The sequence below is a fragment of the Ovis aries genome, chromosome X (assembly GCF_016772045.2).
Source record: "Ovis aries strain OAR_USU_Benz2616 breed Rambouillet chromosome X, ARS-UI_Ramb_v3.0, whole genome shotgun sequence".
In the NCBI taxonomy this organism is placed as follows: domain Eukaryota; kingdom Metazoa; phylum Chordata; class Mammalia; order Artiodactyla; family Bovidae; genus Ovis; species Ovis aries.
The window spans coordinates 46,571,285-46,590,965 of NC_056080.1; the positions used below are offsets into that span (position 1 = coordinate 46,571,285).

Consider the following 19,681-nt stretch of genomic DNA (forward strand, 5'->3'; position numbering starts at 1 on the left):
ATGATGACTAAATGGTACCTCTTCAAGTTGAAGAACTCCAACTATTGCCAGCAAACCACCAGAAGTTTGGCAAGGGTCATGGAACATAATTTTTCTCATAGATCTCAGAGTGAACCAATTCAACTGACACCTTGACCATGGACTTCTAGCTTCCAGAACTATGGGACAATACATTTCCGCTGTTACTAATATGTAACCATAGGAGTAAATCTTCATGATCTTAGGTTAAGCAATGGTTTTTATATTCATCCCTGGGTCGTAAAGATCCCCAGTGTAGGGCATGACAACCAACTCCAATACTCTTGCCTGGAGAATCCCATGGACAGAGGAGCCTGGTGGGATATGGCTCATAGGGTCTCAAAGAGTCAGACACGACTGAAGTAACTTAGCATGCATGCACACTTATATATTAAAGCCAAATAACTAGTGACAAAAGAAAAAAAAATCAATTAGACTTCATCAAGATTTTAAAATTTTGTGAGTCAAAAGACTATCAGGAAAGTTAAGAAATAACCTACAGATGGGAGAAAATATTTGGAATTCATATATCTGATGAGATTGGGTGCATTCAAGGTAGTATGGCTGTAGACTGGAATTCATAGATCTGACACATGCTCAGTCGCTTCAGCTGTGAAGTGACTCTGTGACACATGCTCATGCTTCAGCTGTGATTCCAACTCTTTGTGACCTTATGGACTGTAACCTGCCAGGATGCTCTGTCAATGGGATTTTCCCAGCAAGAATACTAGAGTGGGTTGCCATGCCCTCCACCAGGGGATCTTCCCAGGGATCAAAACTGCATCTTCTATATTGCAGGTGGATTCTTTACTGCTGAGCCACCAGGGAAGGCCTTCATATATCTGAAAAGAGCCTAGTATTTAGAATATATACATAACTTACAACCAGAAAAAGGCAGATAATCTAATTTTAAATGGACAGAGGATTTGAATAGATGTTGATTCAAAGAAGATCTACAGTGGTAAATAAACACAAGAAAAATGCTCAACATCATTCTTTATTCAGTAGGAAAACACAATTCCAAAGTGCAATGTAATGCCACTTCACATTTACAGTTATGACCATAACAACAAAAAAAAAGTTTCTCCCTTTATGTAACTTATCATTTTATCCTCTTGTATTTTGCAAAGCAAAAGTTTTTAATGTTCTAAAGATCCAGTTTAACAGTTTTTCCTTTTATACATCACACATTTGTTATCAAGTCTATGAACTCATGGTGTAGCCCTAGATCTCCCCAAATTTTCTTCTATTTTTTACATTATAGCTTTACATTTCACTTTTAAGTCTCTGTTCTGCTTTATGTTGTAAATGCTGTTATTGAGTTTTTAATTTTGATTTACACAGGTTCATTGTCATTACACGGAGTTGAGAATAACTTTTGTATATTGATCTTATATTTTTAACCTTACTAAACATTTTAGTCTTGGTTTTCCAAGGATGCTTTTATTTCCCTATTCACAGGACACTTAATTCACAATTTACTCTTCTTTTCTTTCAGCATTTGAAAAATATTCTGCCACTTCCCTTTGTCCTTCATGGTTTTGGATGAGAAATCTGCTGCCATTCAAATTCTAGCTCTCCTGTGGAATAGATCAAGATGGCAGCATAGGAGGATGGGGAACTCACTTCCCTCTAAACACACATCAAAATTACACCTACATGTGGAATAATTCTCACTAAAAACTAACTGAAAACTGGCAGAAACTTCTGTACAACCAAGACTGTAAGAAAGATCCACGGGTAATTGGGTAGGAAGGGAATAAAAATGATCAGGTCAGGACCTATACACCTGGGAGGAGACTCACAGGAAAAGAGAGAATATATGGGTGGAAATCTACCTGGGGAATGAGTGCTTTGAGCCACAGATTGGGTGCTGCAGTTCTAGAGTCCTACACAGAGGAGATGAGACCCCTTGGCTGGTTGGAAGAGGGCTGGGACTAACAAGAAACTGAAGGAAGCCTGGACTTTGCTCTTGAGGAGCATGTGAACCATGCTTTTTCCCTCAAGGCAGGGCAGAAAGCACAGATTGAAATCACGTGGCTGGCTGACTCATTTCCCACAACCACCTAGCTCTGTGCCCCAGCCTGAGCCAAGCAAAGCCCCAGCTCCACTTACTCTATATCATTGGTAATAAGAACATTAACTGAATTAGGAAAAAATAATATATGAACACAGTGAGAATTTTGATAATGAACTGGAAAACTTTTTAAAAACCCAATCAGAAATGAAGAATTCAATAACTGATATGAAAAGCATATAGAAGGAATGAAGAACAGATTAAGTGACACAGAAGAACATCTAAGTGATCTGGAAGATAGAATAATGGAAATCAATGGTTAGAACAGGAAATTAATTTTTTTTCATGAGAACTGTTTCACACAGCTATATTTAAAATGGATAACCAACAAGGACCTACTGTATAGCAAAAAAAATCTTATTTTAAATGAGTGATTATAAAAAAAAATAAATGTCTGTAAAGTGAGTAAGTAAAAACATGAGAACAGTTTAAGAGTTCTCTGTGATAACAATAAGCATATCAACATTACAGGGGTCACAGAAGGAGAAGAGAGAGAGATCAAAATTGTATTTGATGAAATTACAGCTGAAAACATCCCATATCTTAAGAAGGAGACAGATATCCAGGTACAGAAGCATAGAGGGTCCCAAACAAGATGAACTCAGAAAGACCTATGCCAAGACATTTAATAATTAAAATGGTAAATTAAAGGTGAGAAAGAATTCTAAAGGCAGTAAGAAAAAGAAAAAGTCATATACAAGGGAATACTGATTTTTCTGCACACAATTTGTAGACCAGAGGTAGTGTGGCATGGTATTTTGGAAGTGATGAGGGGAAAAAACCTGCAACCTAGGATACTCTACCCAGCAAGATTATCATGTTGAATTGAAGGAGAAATAAAAGATCTTCTCAGACAAGCAAAAATGTAAAATTCCATTAATACTAAAACTGCATTAAAATAAATGCTGAAGGGTCTTCTTTAAATGGAAAAGAAGTAAGAATCTATTCAAAAGGGAAAAATCATATAAACTGTAAAAGGAACTACAACTACAAAAATCAGTACCAGATAAACATGAAGGTTTAAGATATGACATCAAAAACACAAAATATGAGGAAGGGAAGAAAAACATAGATATTTTAGAATGTGCCTGAATTTAAATAACAGCCAGTTTGAACTTGAAAAAACCACCACCAGGTCAATATATATGAAACACATGGTAACAAAAAATCAAAAACCTACAATATATACAAAAAACTAAAAATAAAGGAACACGAGCATAAAACTAGTGAAGTAAAAGTCGCTCTGTCATGTCTGACTCTTCACAACTCCATGAATTCTCCAGGCCAGAATACTGGAGTGGATAGCCTTTCCCTTCTCCAGGGGATCTTTCCAACCCAGGGATGGAACCCAGGTCTCCCACATTGCAGGCAGATTCTTTACCAGTTGAGCAACAAGTGAAGTCTAAGAATACTGGAGTGGGTAGCATATCCCTTCTTCAGCGGATCTTCCTGACCCAGGAATCAAACCAGGGTCTCCTGCATTGCAGGCAGATTCTTTACCAACTGAGCTATCACGGGAAAACAGTGTCAAGTTACAAGGAAAGAAACAAAAAGAAGTAATGATCAAAAAACAACAACAACAACAAAATAAAACCAGAAAAGAATAACTTGGCAATAAGTACATACCTATGAATATTTACTTTAAATATCAATGGAATAAATAATTCAGTCAATGATGTATGGCAAAACCAATACAATATTGTAAAGTAATTAACCTCCAATTAAAATAAATAAATTTATTTTTTTTAAAAGACACAGGGTGATGGGATAAAAAAACAAGACCCATCTATATGCTGCCTACAACAGACTCACCTCAGACATAAAGACACACACAGACTGAAAGTGAGGGGATGGGAAAAGACACTTCACGTAAACAGGAAGAACAAGACAGCAGAGGTAGCAATACTCATATGAGACAAGATAGACTTTAGAACAAGGGCTATAACAAAAGATAAAGAAGGACATATAATGATGAAGGGATAAATATAAGAAGAGAATATTATACTCATGAAGATATACGAACCAAAAAAAAATATGAACGTAATACAGAAGCACCTAAATATATAAAGCTATTAATTATACTAATAGATGTAAAGGGAGAAATTTACAATAATACCATAATAGTAGGGGACTGTAACACAACTGGAATCAATGGACAGATCATCCAGACAGAAAATCAGTAAGGTAACAGTGATATTAAATGACACAATAGGCCAGCTAGAATTAATAGATACCTATTCTGAAAGATGATGCTGTGAAAGTGCTGCACTCAATATGCCAGCAAATTTGGAAAACTCAGCAGTGGCCACGGGACTGGAAAAGGTCAGTTTTCATTCCAATTCCAAAGAAAGGCAATGCCAAAGAATGCTCAAACTACTGCACAATTGCACTCATCTCACACGCTAGTAAAGTAATGCTCAAAATTCTCCAAGTCAGGCTTCAGCAATACATGAATCGTGAACTTCCAGATGTTCAAGCTGGTTTTGGAAAAGGCAGAGGAACCAGAGATCGAATTGTCAACATCCGCTGGATCATTTAAAAAGCAAGAGAGTTCCAGAAAACATCTATTTCTGTTTTATTGACTATGCCAAAGCCTTTGACTGTGTGGATCACAATAAACTGCAGAAAATTCTGAAAGAGATGGGAATACCAGGCCACCTGACCTGCCTCTTGAGAAACCTATATGCAGGTCAGGAAGCAACAGTTAGAACTGGACATGGAACAACAGACTGGTTCCAAATAGGAAAAGGAGTGTGTCAAGGTGTATATTGTCACCCTGCTTATTTAACTTATATGCAGAGTACATCATGAGAAAAGCTGGGCTGAAAGAAGCACAAGCTGGAATCAAGATTGCTGGGAGAAATATCAATAACTTCAGATATGCAGATCACACCACCCTTATGGCAGAAAGTGAAGAGGAACTAAAAAGCCTCTTGATGAAAGTGAAAGAGGAGAGTGAAAAAGTTGGCTTAAAGCTCAAAATTCAGAAAACTAAGATCATGGCATTCAATCCCATCACTTCATGGGAAATAGATGGGGAAACAGTAGAAACAGTGTCAGACTTTATTTTTCTGGGCTCCAAAATCACTGCAGAATGTGACTGCAGCCATGAAATTAAAAGATGCTTACTCCTTGGAAGAAAAGTTATGACCAAACTAGATAGCATATTGAAAAGCAGAGACATTACTTTGCCAACAAAGGTCCATCTAGTCAAGGCTATGGTTTTTCCAGTAGTCATGTATGGATGTGAGAGTTGGACTGTGAAGAAAGCTGAGCACCAAAGAATTGATGCTTTTGAACTGTGGTGTAGGAGAAGACTCTTGAGAGTCCCTTGGACTGCAAGGAGATCCAACCAGTCCATTCTGAAGGAGATCAGCCCTGGGTGTTCTTTTGGAAGGAATGATGCTAAAGCTGAATCTCCAGTACTTTGACCACCTCATGCGAAGAGTTGACTCACTGGAAAAGACTCTGATGCTGGGAGGGATTGGAGGCAGGAGGAGAAGGGGATGACAGAGGATGAAATGGCTGGATGGCATCACTGACTCAATGGACGTGAGTCTGAGTAAACTCCGGGAGTTGTTGATGGACAGGGAGGCCTGGCGTGCTGCGATTCATGTGGTCGTGAAGAGTCGGACACGATTGAGTGACTGAACTGAACTGATAGGACATTCCATCCCAAAACAGTGGAAATACACGTTCTTTCCTAGTGCACATGGAACACTCTCCAGTTTATGTCACATGTTAGGCCACAAAATAAGGCTTAACAAATTTAAGAGGATAGAAAATATATTAAGCAGTTTCTCTGATGACAATGTTATAAACCTAGAACTCAGTTACAGTAAGAAATATGGGAAAAGAACAAACACATGGAGACAAGACAACACATTGCTAAAAAGCAAAGGGCTAAATGAGGAAATTAAAGAGAGAATCAGAAAATACCTCAAGACAGAAAAAAAATGGAATCAGAACTCTCCAAAATCTGTAAGATAAAAAAAAAAAAAAGCATCTCTAAGAGGAAATGTTATAGTGTTACAGGGCTTCTTAAAGAAACAAGACAAATCTCAAATAAACAACCTAAAGTACCACCCTAAACAATCAGAAAAAGAAGAAAAGAGTCTGAATAGGCAAAAAAAATGAAATATTAAAGATCAGAGAGAAAATAAATGAAATAGAAACAAATAACAATTTAAAAAAATCAATGAAGCCAAGTGCTGTTTTTTAAAAGATATAACAAAAGATAAATAAAACTGATAAACTTTTAGCTAGATTTACCAAGAAGGAAAAAGGGTGGAGATGTAAACAAAATGAGATATAAAAGAGAAAAAGTAACAAACAATACCACAAAGATGCAAGAAATTATAAGAGAATACTGTGAACTATATGACAACAAATTGGATAACCCAGAAGAAATTGACACATTTCTAGGAACATACACCTGGCAAGAAGAAACAGATAATTTGAAAAGATCAAACACTAGAAGTGAAATTGAATTTGTAATTTTAAAAAAAAAATCCCAGCAACCAAACTCCAGGACCAGATGGCTTCACAGGGGAATACTACCAAAGATAGAATGTAGAAATAATACTATCCTTCTAAAGCTATTTTAAACAATTGAAGAGGATGGACCAATCCTACGTTCATTCTATGAGATCACCACTACTCTGATAACAAAAACAGAAAAAGATACAATTAAAAAAAAAAGAAAATTTCAGGCCAATATCTTTGATGAATATACAAACAAAATTCCCTCCAAAATATTAACCAAATGAATCCAACAATATATAAAGTAGTCATACATCATGATCAAGTGGGATTTATTCCAGGGGCTGAAGGATGATTCAATATTCATCAGTCAATGTAACACATCACCACAATAAAAGGAAGAATACAAATTACATGATCATCTCAACAGATGCAGAAAAAGCATTTGAGAAAATTCAATATTCATTCATGATTAAAAAAAAAAAACTCCTATCAAAGTTAATATAGAGGGAACATATCTCAAACATTAGCTAGGCCATTTATGACAAATCCACAGTTAACATCATACTCAATGGTGAAAATTTGAAAGTCTTTCCTCTAAATTGAGGAAAGAGAAACAAGGATGGCCACTCTCACCACTTCTATTTAATATAGTATCAGAAGTCTTAGCCATTGCATTCAGACAATAAAAGGAAATAGATGGCATCCAAATTGGGAGAGAAGAAGTAAAAGTGTCACTACTGTCATCTACATGATACTTTATATAGAAAACCCTAAAGTTTCTACCAGGTAACTATTAGAACCAGTAAATGAATTCAGCAAAGTTTCAGGAGACAAGATTAATACACAGAAATCTGTTACTTTTCTATGCACTAATAATAAACTATCAGAATAAGAAAGTGAAAAAAAAATCCTGTTTAAAAATTACATCAAACAGAATAAAATTCCTTGGAATAAACTTAACCAACGAGTTGAAAGACTTATACTCTGAAAACTATAAAACACTGAGGAAGGAAATTAAAGATTATAGAAAGAAATGGAAAGGTATCCAGTGTTCTTGGATTGGAATGATTAACTTTGCTAAAATGCCCAAATTTCTCGAAGCAATCTATAAATTTAATGTAATTTTCTCAAAACACCCATGACATTTTTCACAGAACTGGAGAAATAATTCTAAAATTTATATTTTAAGTCTTTACATGAAAGACCGCAAATTGCCAAAGCAATTTTGAGAAAAAAGTAAAAAAGTACAAAGCTGTAGGTATCACCTTCCCTGAATTACAAACCTACAGTAATCAAAACAGTGTGGTACTGGCACAAAAACAGACACATAGAACAAAAGGACAGAATAGAGAGCCCAGAAATAAATACACACAACTATGGTCAATTAATCCATAACAAAGTTTAGAAGAATATACAACAAGGAAAATACAATCTCTTTAGTAAGTGGTACCAGGAAAACTGGACAGCTATATGTAAAAGAATGAAATTAGCATAGTTCCTTATACCACATAGAAATAAACTCAAATGAATTAAAGATTGAAGATAAAACTTAAAATTCTTAGCAGAAAACATAGGCAGAACATTCTTTGACATAAATCATAGCATTTTTCCAAAATCTGCCTCAGGCAAAAGAAATAAAAGCAAAATTAAACAAATGGGACCTAATTAAACTTAAAGGCTTTTGCACAGCAAGGGAAACCATTGGCAAAATGAAAAGACAACATATGGAATGGAAGAAATATTTGCAATTGATATCACTACCAAATGGCTAATATAAAAAATATATAAATGGTTCATACAACTGAAGACCCAAAAAATCCAATCAAAAAATGAGAAGACTTGAGTAGACATTTTTCCAAAGGTGACAGATGGCTAACATGGACATGAAAAGTTGTTCAACATAATTAACCATTAAAGAAATTCAAATTAAAACCACAATGAAATATCACCTCACACCTGATAGAATGGCTATCATCAAAGTTTGGCAAAAAAAAAAAAAAAAAAAGGCAGATATGTCGTATATATACAATGGGCTTCCCTGGTGGGTCAGATGGTAAAGAATCTGCCTGCAATATGGGAGACATGGGTTCGATCCCTGGGTCAGGAAGATCCCCTGAAGAAGGGAATGGCAACCCACTCCAGTATTTTTACCTGGATAATTTCATGTACAGAGGAGCTGATGGGTTACAATCCACAGAGCGGCAAATGAGTTGGAAACGACTGAGCAACTAACACACATATGATGGACTATTACTCAGCCATATTAAAGAATGTAATTCTGCCATTTTCAACAACATGAATGGACCTAGAGAATATAATGCTTACTGATTAAATCAGAGATATCACTTATATGTGGAATCTAAGAAAATAAAGAAAACTGATATAAATAGTAAAATAGAAACAGACTCACTGATATAGAAAAGAAACTAATGATTCCCAGTGGGGAGAGTAAAGAGCAGAGAGGCATAATAGTGGTACAGGGTTATGAGAAAATAGAAAAGCAACAAGGATATATTGTGCAGCACAGGGAGACATAGGGGCTTACATTATTTTGTAAATTCTTTTAATGGAGCATAATCTAAAAATACTAAAGCAATATGCTATATACCCGAAACATAAATAATTAAATCATATTTCAATATGAAAATAATTATTTTTGAACCACTGAGTTTTTATTTACTAAAATGAGAAAAAATAAATTGAATATACTTCTGATTTTCTTTAATAATTTTTAAAATAAAATCAAATTCTTCTTCCCCTACAGCAATATATTATTTCTCTATGGCTGCTTTCAAGGTTTTTTTCTTTTATTTAGTTTCCAGCTTTTAATTATATTGTTTGGATTTATCTTATTTGGGGTTCATTCAGTTTCTTGAATATGTAAGTTTATGCCTTTCACCAAAATTTGGAAGTTTTCATCTATCATTTCTTCATATACTCTTTCACTTCCACTCTCTTTTCTCTCCTTCTGTGACTCAAATGATAATATCTTTTATTTAGTCCCACCAGTATTGTGGTTTTGTTCATTGTTTTTTACCTATTTTGTCTCTGTTGTTCAGATTGCATAAATGCCACTAAACTGTCAAGTTCACTGATTCTGTTATCTTCTTCAATTTTGAGCCTACCCACATTTTAATTTGTTTGTTTTTAAATTTCTATTTGGTTCTTTCTGATAACTTCTAATTCATTCTTGAGACTTTCTGATTTTTCATTTGCTTCAGGATAATTTATTATTGGCTACTGAAGCATTTTTTTTATTTTTAATTTTTTTTAATTTTTTTTCACTTTACAATACTGTATTGGTTTTGCCATACATTGACATGAATCCACCACAGGTGTACATGAGTTCCCAACCCTGATGGTTGCTTTAAAATCCTTTTCATATAATTCCCAACATCTATCTCAGTGTTGGCATCTGTTGATTGTCATTTCTCTTTAAAGTTTGATTTTCCTGGCTCTTGTAAGACAGGTGATTTTTTAATTTTATCATGGATATTTTGTATAGTGTGTTAGGAGACTCTAAGTGCTATATAAATGTTTTATGTTGGAAGGAAGTCACCCTGTTTAGGTTTAACAGTAGCCTGGACTACCTTTGTTAGCTGTGGCTTTGATGGTAGTTTTCTTTGGGTCTTTACTATACTATTTTAGTCTTCTTGGTCTATCTGGTCCTGATGGAATTCCCATTTATTTCTGATGCTGCTGCTTGGGGGTTAGAGAGAATCCCCCAGGCCAGGCTACCTGGTGAACCTAGACTGGGTGAAAATAGTCACTGTCCTGCAAGAAGGAGGAGCATATCCCAGGCTGAGCCATTTGTTTTGCTAGGATACCCCTTGCTGGTATCACCTAGTTGCTTGATGTCTCTTAACAGTAGACTCTGAGGCCTGGCAGAGAAGGAAAATGATTCCTTTTACTGCTTTTCATCATCCAGACTCCCTGTCGAAGTTTAAACCTTCCTTGGCAACCTTCTGTTGTTAGGTTTGGGGTCAGGAAATGCCAGGTCTATGTCACCTTTTTTTCATGAATTGGAGGATGTATGATATTCTGCTGTTGTGCTACATTCCTCTGATTCTATGATCCCTAACCAGTTCACCTCTTCTTACCACTTTTCACATTCTCCTCTGGTATGTTTTATGTTATTTCCAGAATTTATCATTGTACTTTAAATGAAGCACATCTGGACCAGTGTGTGTTAGTTGATCAGTCGTGTTCAACTCTGCAACCCCATGGACTGTAGCCCACCAGGCTCCTTTGCCCAGAAGACACCCGTAAAACATTTTAAAAAAATCATTACTACCTGTCAGGCTGCTGCTGCTGCTGCTAAGTTTCTTCAGTCATGTCCAACTCTGTGCAACCCCATAGATGGCAGCCCACCAGGCTCCCCGGTCCCTGGGATTCTACAGGCAAGAACACTGGAGTGGGTTGCCATTTCCTTCTCCAGTGGATGAAAGTGAAAAATGAAAGTGAAGTCTCTCAGTCGTGTCCGACTCTTAGCAACCCCGTGGACTGCAGCCCACCAGGCTCCTCCATCCATGGGATTTTCCAGGCATGAATACTGGAGTGGAGTGCCATTGCCTTCTCCAACTACCTGTCATAAAGAACAGTAATATATTACTTTTGCCCTTAAGGAATAATAGGCTAGTCAGAGAGATGAGACAAGAATATAAACATAACAATAGCATTTACTATTTATTATGTTTCAGTTTATAGCTAGTAAGCATTCAGTTTCCAAATTTGCTGGCATATTGAGTGCAGCACTTTCATAGCATCATGAATTTAAGTTAATAAGTGTTTAAAATTGTATAACACCTTCTGAAAGAGGTACTAATGAGTTGCCCATTTTAAATATGTGCAAGAAAATTTAAGCAACTTGCTCAGTGTCACACGGCTGTGTCAGTCGCTCAGTCATGTCTGACTCTTTGTGATCCCATGGACTATAGCTCACCAGGCTCCTCTGTCCATGGAATTCACCAGGCAAGAATACTAGAGTGGACTGCTATTCCTTTCTCCAGAAGATCTTCCCAACCCAGGGATCAAGCCTGGGTCGTCCACATTGCAGGCAGATTCTTTACCATCTGAGCCACCAAGGAAGTCACATGACTAGTAATTAGCAAATTCAGGACTGGAACCTAAGCAGTCCTACTTAAAAGCTGCTACTCTACTATACTAAGTTGGATAACAATACAAAGAGGCAAATGAATAGGGTTCAGAACAGTAAATGAACCTCCTATGATGCGGAAATCAGGATGAGGTGACATTTAGGAGTTGTCATGAGGGATAAGAAGGATTTCAATGAGTAAAGGTGGTGAAAGTCTAGTATGAAAGAAGAGCATGTATAAAGACCCTGTGGTGGTTAAAATGGGGCCTATTGAGGAAACCACTCTAGTATATAGAGTGGTGAGAGTTAGGACTATAAAAAATTTGGAGCCATAAGATAGAAGTCTTTGAATGTCAAGTGAGGAAGTCAGTATTAATTTCATAGGCAATAGTGACTTCACAAGAGGCATGACCTGAGTAGTTTGGTGATTTCTAAAGAACATTCTAGTGGCAGTAGCTGAGAGTAAAATGGAGTTCATGGAGATTAGGGGTGAAAGCCTGACCTAGGACCATGGCAGCCAAGATGGAAAGGAGGTAATTGATTCAGGAGATATTTAGGGGGTAGAATCAAGAGAATTTAGTGACTTATTAGATATGGTGACTGAGCAAAAGAAAGGAGTCAATAATGACTCTTTTTAGGAGTCTGGCTGGCTGATAATGCCATTAAGTGATATGTTGAATTTTTCTGCCTTCGGGAAATGTAAAACACCAGTATAGCATCACCTGTGTATCAGTCTTTTGATATGTGAAGACTATTATTCTGTTGACAGGCACATTTCTTTTCTCAAGGAACACTTCCTTTCACCTTTCCTCATAGATCCTATTTCCAACTGTTATAATAACTTCCCTTTGCTCTCTTTTGGACATATTCAAAATCTGGCACTCTTAGGGTATAAGACACAGGCAGACTGGTAAGGGTGGAGCGAAGAGAAAGAATGAGGAAGAGAGAAAGTGTGTAGTGGAATAATGAGGCTATGGCATAAGGATATATGGACCTGGATTCTGACCTTTAACTTAGTGGAGACAATGAGGCAAAAGACCTGTGGATATCTTAGCCCATCAGTGCTGTGTTTCTCACATCAGAGCCTTTTGGTAAGGAATCAGAGGAAAATAAAGTGGTAATGGAGTCTTTAGGGTTAAGACAAGGAACTAAGAGCCCTGGGGCCTAACTCCAGCTCAGCCTCAGGCCATCTGAGGGGCCTCAGGGGGCCTTTTCCATTCCAAGTACTCCCCTCTGCTAAAGATGACATTCTGTTAGGTTGAACTATATGAAACTGCCAATACTCACCTAGTTTTGACTAGCACAAACAGCATGGTTCAACTTAGTATTTTCATCTATTGTAATCATGTGCCTGCTTACCCTACCACTTTCACACAAAATGTATGCATGTGCAGTCAGACATACATACATGGAAACACACACACCACTGCTAAATTGGCAGATCCTTTATGATTGAAACAATTATAGATTTTTGAAAAAAAATTCATATTTGTAGTGTTTGCCCATTTCCATAGAGGGAATTACTTTCATCATTGCTAATTTCATCTACCAATGTGATGTTTTCCCTCTTAGCTCTGTCGGTAAAGAATCTGCCTGCAATGCAGGAGACCCAGGTTTGATTCCTGGGTTGGAAAGATTCCCTGGAGAAGGAAATGGCAATCCCCTCCAGTATTCTTGCCTGGAGAATCCCACAAACAGAGGAGCCTGGCAGGCTATAGTCCATGGGGTTGCAAGAGTCGGACATGACTTAGTAACTAAAGCACCACTACCATGTGATGTCACTGAATGTGGAGTTGGGAAGAGATGTGCATGCACAATTTGTTCTTAAGAGTTGGTACAAGTTGGCTGTAACATACCACTGCTCATCTCTACATCCCTTTATAACATTTAGTAAAGGCTCTCAGGATGAGGGTAGTAATGGTCAATTTGAACATGAAGCCTTCTCCTGAAGAATCCAAATTGCACAGAAAATGCCAGTAATAATGACAACCATTTTGGCACTTTGCTTTACAGTTTTCCAAATAATTTGCATATCTATTTTAGGAGGAAGGCAGGAGGAAGACAGGATAGGAATTCATATTCTTATCTGATTGAATGAGGAAGTTGGGGATAAACTGAGATTGAGAGGTTGGGAGCATTAAGAAAGTTAATTCCTTTAGTTATGGCAATTAAAAAAAATACGCCCCACACATACAAGTCAAAAATAAAACTCTTAAGTCACTGTATCCAATGACTGGATAATTCATGTACTTCAACCCAATAGAATGTCATTTTTAGCAGAGGGGATCTGGCTACTGGTAGGTACAAATGCCTTTTCACAGGGCCCTGACTTTGTGAGAAAAATGAGCTCATAGAGGGCAGACAACCAGTACCAAAGCATTTGAATACTACTATAATTTTGCTTTTCTGTAGCCTTTTACAACTTTTAAAAAAGTGCCTTCACATTTACTATCTACTGCATTCCCAGGTGGCCCTAGTGGTAAAGAAAACGCCTGCCAATGAAGGAGACATAAGAGAGGCTAGCTCAATCCCCGGGTAGGGAAGATCCCCTGGAGAAGGGCATGGCAACCCACTCCAGTATTCTTGCCTGGAGACTCCACACAGACAGAGGAGCCTGGTGGGCTACAGTTCATAGTGTCGCAGAGTCAGACATGACTGAAGCGACTTAGCATGCACACATTTTCCAGTAGGAAAAAATGAAGGCAGTCTCTGCTGAAGCACAGGATTGGTTGGAGAGAGAGGCTGAGTAGACATTAATGACTCCATTTAGTAGGGGAGAAAACATGCTCAGGTCTGTTGACAGACCTATTCAGAATCTCAAGGACTTGCCTGGCTGCTCTCTACACATGCCTGTCCCAAGCCATTATTTTTTCAACTTCAGGTAAGTAGGGTACTTCAGACTGGCATACCTCTAAGTCTAGCCCCAGAAGTGGCATTATAAATATCCTACAAATACTTGTCTTTAAGGCCTGAAAGCAGCCCTCAAGGGAGGGACCCTGAGGAAAGTATTTTTGGTTAGTCCTTTGTTTGCACCCTGTATGTAGATACAGTTCACATGCCTACACAAACAGTTGTTGGCAACTCATAAAAGCTCAGCCTTGACACCAAGCACCATCCATTGTTATCTCCTTCCTGCCCACCTGTTTGGTCCCACTGTTCCTCACTTTCTTCCTCCCTTTGCACCTGAGTTTCTCATGCCTATCTTAAGCTCCTTACTTAGATGATGGTCTTAATTATACAGCTCAGACCTTAGCATGCTCTTCCAGGTACAGCCTGCTATAGGTTTCCTGGCACCAGGCATTTCCAATTTCTGATAAAAGAAACAAACTTGTCACTTATCCTCCTTGAAGTCTCCAGTTCTACCTTCCCTTGGGGTGGGACATGGGACCTTGATCCTGGATGCTGACAGCTCTGGCTTTTCTGGGATGCTTAAGTCTAGCCACCAACAGGCACTCACAAAACTCAGTGAGAGAAATATTAAGGGCCCATACTCATATTTCTTGAGCAGTTTAGGTCTTCACAGAGGGTGACCAGGTTGACTAGATTCTCAACCACTATAGGGTCCACACCTACTAAGGATCCAAATTGAGGTTGCCTATGTGCCAAGGGTACAGGCCACAATGACAACTGAGATTGACCATCATCTGGGCAGGGCCCACATGGGCCAGGCACTGGATAGAGAAGTTTTATACACATCATTGCTAATCCCCACAAAGTATAGATTATTTCTTCCATTTTATAGATGAAGATGTTGAGGCTTAGCGAAGGTCTCACTTATCCAAGCTCACATAAGTAGGTTGTGGAACCAAAAAGAGAATCAAGGTCTGTTTGACTGAAAACTCATACCACTTAGCCTCTTACAGGTGTTCAGGAGTAATAAAAAAGGACCTAGATGAATTTGTCTAAAGAGTCTTGTTCTGAGACTCACACTTGAAGAGGGCCACTAATAGTGGAGTGCATTCAGCATGGATTGAGAAGGCTGGGGAAGGGACTTAGACCAAGGACATATGAGGAAAGACTGGAAGGATGTAACACTGTTTTGCCTGGAAAAGATACACCACCAGATAACAAGAATCAGGCCATGTCATTCTCTGCTGCTGCTGCTGCTAAGTCGCTTCAGTTGTGTCCCACTCTGTGTGACCCCATAGACGGCAGCCCACCAGGCTCCCCTGTCCCTGGGATTCTCCAGGCAAGAACACTGGAGTGGGTTGCCATTTCCTTCTCCATGTCATTCTCTCCTCCCCTCTAACTCAGGACAGGTGTCAAAGTCTTTTCAACAGTCTTCTCATCTCCCTCACTCCAACATTACCTCTGTGACACTCCAACATTACCTCTGTGACCTCATCCCTTCACTGACTCCACTTCAGGTACACTGGACTCATGGTTGTTCCTGGTATTTATTATTTTCTCTTACCTTGAGGTTTCAGTTCTCTCAAATGTGACCTGCACAGTGAGTCTTCTCTTGACCACTCTATTTTAAATTGGAACCTCCTGTCTTTCATTTATTTCCCTCCATTGTACCTATCACCATCTGACATACAATAACTTTATTTTGCTTCATTATCTGCCCACCTGCAGAAAAAAGTAAGTCCCATAAGCGGGGGGGGGGGGGGGGGGGGGGGATGGGGAGAGGGATTTTTTTTTTTAATCGTGCTTATTCACTGCTGGACCCTCAGCACCTAGAATAGGTACTTAACATTTGTTGAACCAAAGAATACCATCTCTGCCTTCAGATCTGGAAGGACTGTTATGGGGCAAAGAGAGTAGATAGCAAAAAGGATCTGTGTGACTCCCAGGGACTAAGCTAGGCCTATTCCACCTCAACATAAATAGGGACAGCTTAGGCATTAAAACTGCCCCAGGAATCTATGCCAGTGAAGGTGAGCAGGAGCAAGACAGATGATATAGGAAGAATTTAAGCATCAAAAAGGAAAGGGTGAGGAAAGGACCACAGTCTGAGACTCTGTGTTCTTCAACTCGTTTAAAGATGAAGAACTTGAGGTTCTGAGATATGAATTTTCCATCAATTGCAGGTAGAACAGGGACTAAAATCTTGGTGTCCTAAATTGTAGGAGAGTGAAATAATTTTCTCCTTCAATAAAGCAGTATTTTGTGGCAGGGTAATTTCTGGAAATATTCATGTTTATTTGTTTGCTTCCCCTCTATAACCCATATCCCGGCTACATGGAGGTAAAGTGAAAGTGAAGTCGTTCAGTCGTGTCCGACTCTTTGTGACCCCTGGACTGTAGCCCACCAGGCTCCTCTGTCCATGGGATTCTCCAGGCAAGAATACTGGAGTGGGTTGCCATTTCCTTCTCCAGGGGATCTTCCCAACCCAGGGATTAAACCCGGGTTTCCCTGGTGGCTCAGAGGATAAAGCGTCTGCCTGCAATGCAGGAGACCTGGGTTCGATCCCTGGGTCAGGAAGATCCCCTGGAGAAGGAAATGGCAACCCACTCCAGTATTCTTGCATGGAGAATCCCATGGACAGAGGAGCCTGGTGGGCTACAGTCCACGGGGTCGCAAAGAGTCGGACACGACTGAGCGACTTCACTTTACCTCCAGGTAGCGGGGATATGGGGATATAGAGGGGAAGCAAACAAATAAACATGAATATTTCCAGAAATTACCCTGCCACAAAATACTGCTTTATTGAAGGAGAAAGGTAACCAGGCCCTTAAAAGACCTCTTGCAAGATGGATTTCACAGTGTAGGAAGCCAAAGCAGGCTGACATCACTGAATCCATCACTCTTTTATAAAAGTATGAAAACACCATTGATATATAATCATAAAGGACAAGGAAAAGTCCTGAAAGAAAAAAAAAAATGAAGAAGGATCCCTCCCACTCCCAGCCCCATGTGGGAATGGAGAGCTCCTAAGTCTGGGTCAGTAGAGAAGCACAAAAAACGCTTAGGGCAGTGCCTCAGAGATGAGGAGGAGATGGTTTTAAGGCACCCAGAGGGAGGTAGGACCTAGGACCCTGGGGCTCTCAGCTTCTCTTCCATCACTGCAGGCATGGAAAATAAGGATATCAGTGGTGACTGGAATAGATTAGAGATTAGTTGCCCTTGCCTTAATTTCTGGGTAATACAAGTACCCCCTTGGATTCCAGTGCCAACCTTAAGTTGGTCCCAAGTCAAAAACATGGAGCTTTCTGCTTCTCTGCTAGAATGGGAGGTTTGGAGTCAGAATTCAGTTACTTTAAATAAAACAAACAAGGACTATTTTCTTGCCTGCCCATATCTGAGTTTGTGGATGGACACGGATGTCCATTCCATTTTCTGCCTCTTGAAGGACATAAATATTAATTTTAATCATAGCATTTGTGGACAGACAGAGCATGCACTTCATGTTGGGACTGGGTTCTACATAGGAGCCCATTGGAAATCTCATGAGGTTCTCCATGGGCTGAGAGAAAATATGTTCAGGCATCAAGAGGGAGGAAGTGGAAAAGCAGGAGAGAAACTGAAGGAATAGAGGAGAGTAGCTTTCAAGAGCCCATCAGACAGCAATTATTCTCCCAGAAAATGAGACTGTTTCTCATTGTGACTGTTAAGTGATTTGCAATTAACTCTTCATGAGGAAATGCTCCAATTGATGGTGAAGGTCTGAGTGGCCAGATGCCAGTTCTCCAAGCTCACATCTATTGATTCACTCTGCTAGTCATCTTTTTTTCCCCAGGCTGCTTATTAGCAGATTTAAATGGGAGAAGGGATAGGCCCACCTGGCTGGGAACAATTCTCAGAGACCCAAGGCTAGAGGTGGGAATGGGGGAAAGTAGTTGCTCCCTGGGCTCACAAGGGCCTCTAACCTGGGCTTGGAGCTAGGAAGCTTGGCTGGGCTCAATGGGATAAAGAGGCAGCCAGAGGTCTAGTTTAGCTTTAGGATGCTCTGACTTTGGGCCTGCTGCTGAGATTCAACTCCTAGAACCCCAACGTACATCAAAACAGCAGCTTCACTACAAATGAAACAGAAAAAGCAGATTCGAAGTCTAATGACCTGGTTGTGTGAATTTTGGCAAGGGTCTTAACCTTTCTGAGGCTATTTTCTTATCTGAAAATGCAGATACAATAATGTCAACCTCATACAGTTAAGGTAAACATTACACAAGATAATGCAATTAAAGTGTCTAGTGCATGGCACATATCAATTATATTGTTTATTTTGTGCTTGGAAAATTATTAGCAGTATTCTCTTACACCACATCTTTCACCCCAGCCTGCCCATCCTCTTACCCATCCTGACTTGCAGTCAATGTTCTAGATCACCATGAACAAGTCATTTCATTTCTCACTGCCTCCATGTCCTTATCTGTAAAGTTGGGATAAAGTCATCCATTCTGCCCAAATGCTTCAGGGGCCTTTTAGAAAATAATGGAGATAGAAGGAATTTCCAGGCCACTTGTTCCTATTGGCTAGGTCTGCCCCCCAAAAGTCATACAGAACAAAGTCTAGAAATTATCCAGAGAGAAGAGGAACACAGTCACTGGGGCCCAGAATCCAGTCAGGGTAGAGGCAGTAGAGAGCTAGCAGCTTGTCTACAGTATCCTCCAAAAGACTTGCACAGATGTCTCTTGTCTATCAGATTTCCATCTGCTCTAAACAGAAATGAGGAACAACGAAGGGCCATTCACTACGCACAACCCCAGCGCCCAAGCAGACCACAGAATAGCACTAGAGCTGACCAAGGCAGTTTTCTTGATGATCTAAGAAAGGTCTTTAGAGGTTCCCTCCACCAATAGCTCTCTCCAGTATTGCTAAGGACTCCCCAGGAGGTCACAGAGAAGGTAGCCAGTAGTCACAGTAGAACAGGAAGAGGTCTAAGACATCAGTCATGCTGGGAACCACAACAGAACTTCCCCCAAGTCCAACTGAATTAGAATAGGGTGGGGCATGTTGGACTTAGGTAGTTGACAAAATTCCATAGGTCACTTGGGGGTAGCCCAGTCTTCTGTCTTACATATGGAAACTAGTCTAGTCAAATTTATGCCCATGTGCTGTGTGTG

The 19,681-nt window shown here is 39.2% G+C and overlaps 1 long non-coding RNA gene across 1 annotated transcript; it reads right to left on the reverse strand.

Annotated features, from left to right (window-relative positions):
* Window positions 1-999: 999 nt before the first annotated feature.
* LOC132658781 (uncharacterized) lies at window positions 1,000-16,269 on the reverse strand. The gene is made up of 2 exons (XR_009598796.1): window positions 10,875-16,269; window positions 1,000-3,603 (listed from the first exon to the last, which is right to left on the reverse strand). It is a non-coding gene; the product is annotated as an uncharacterized LOC132658781 (long non-coding RNA).
* Between the last annotated feature and the right edge of the window lie 3,412 nt (window positions 16,270-19,681).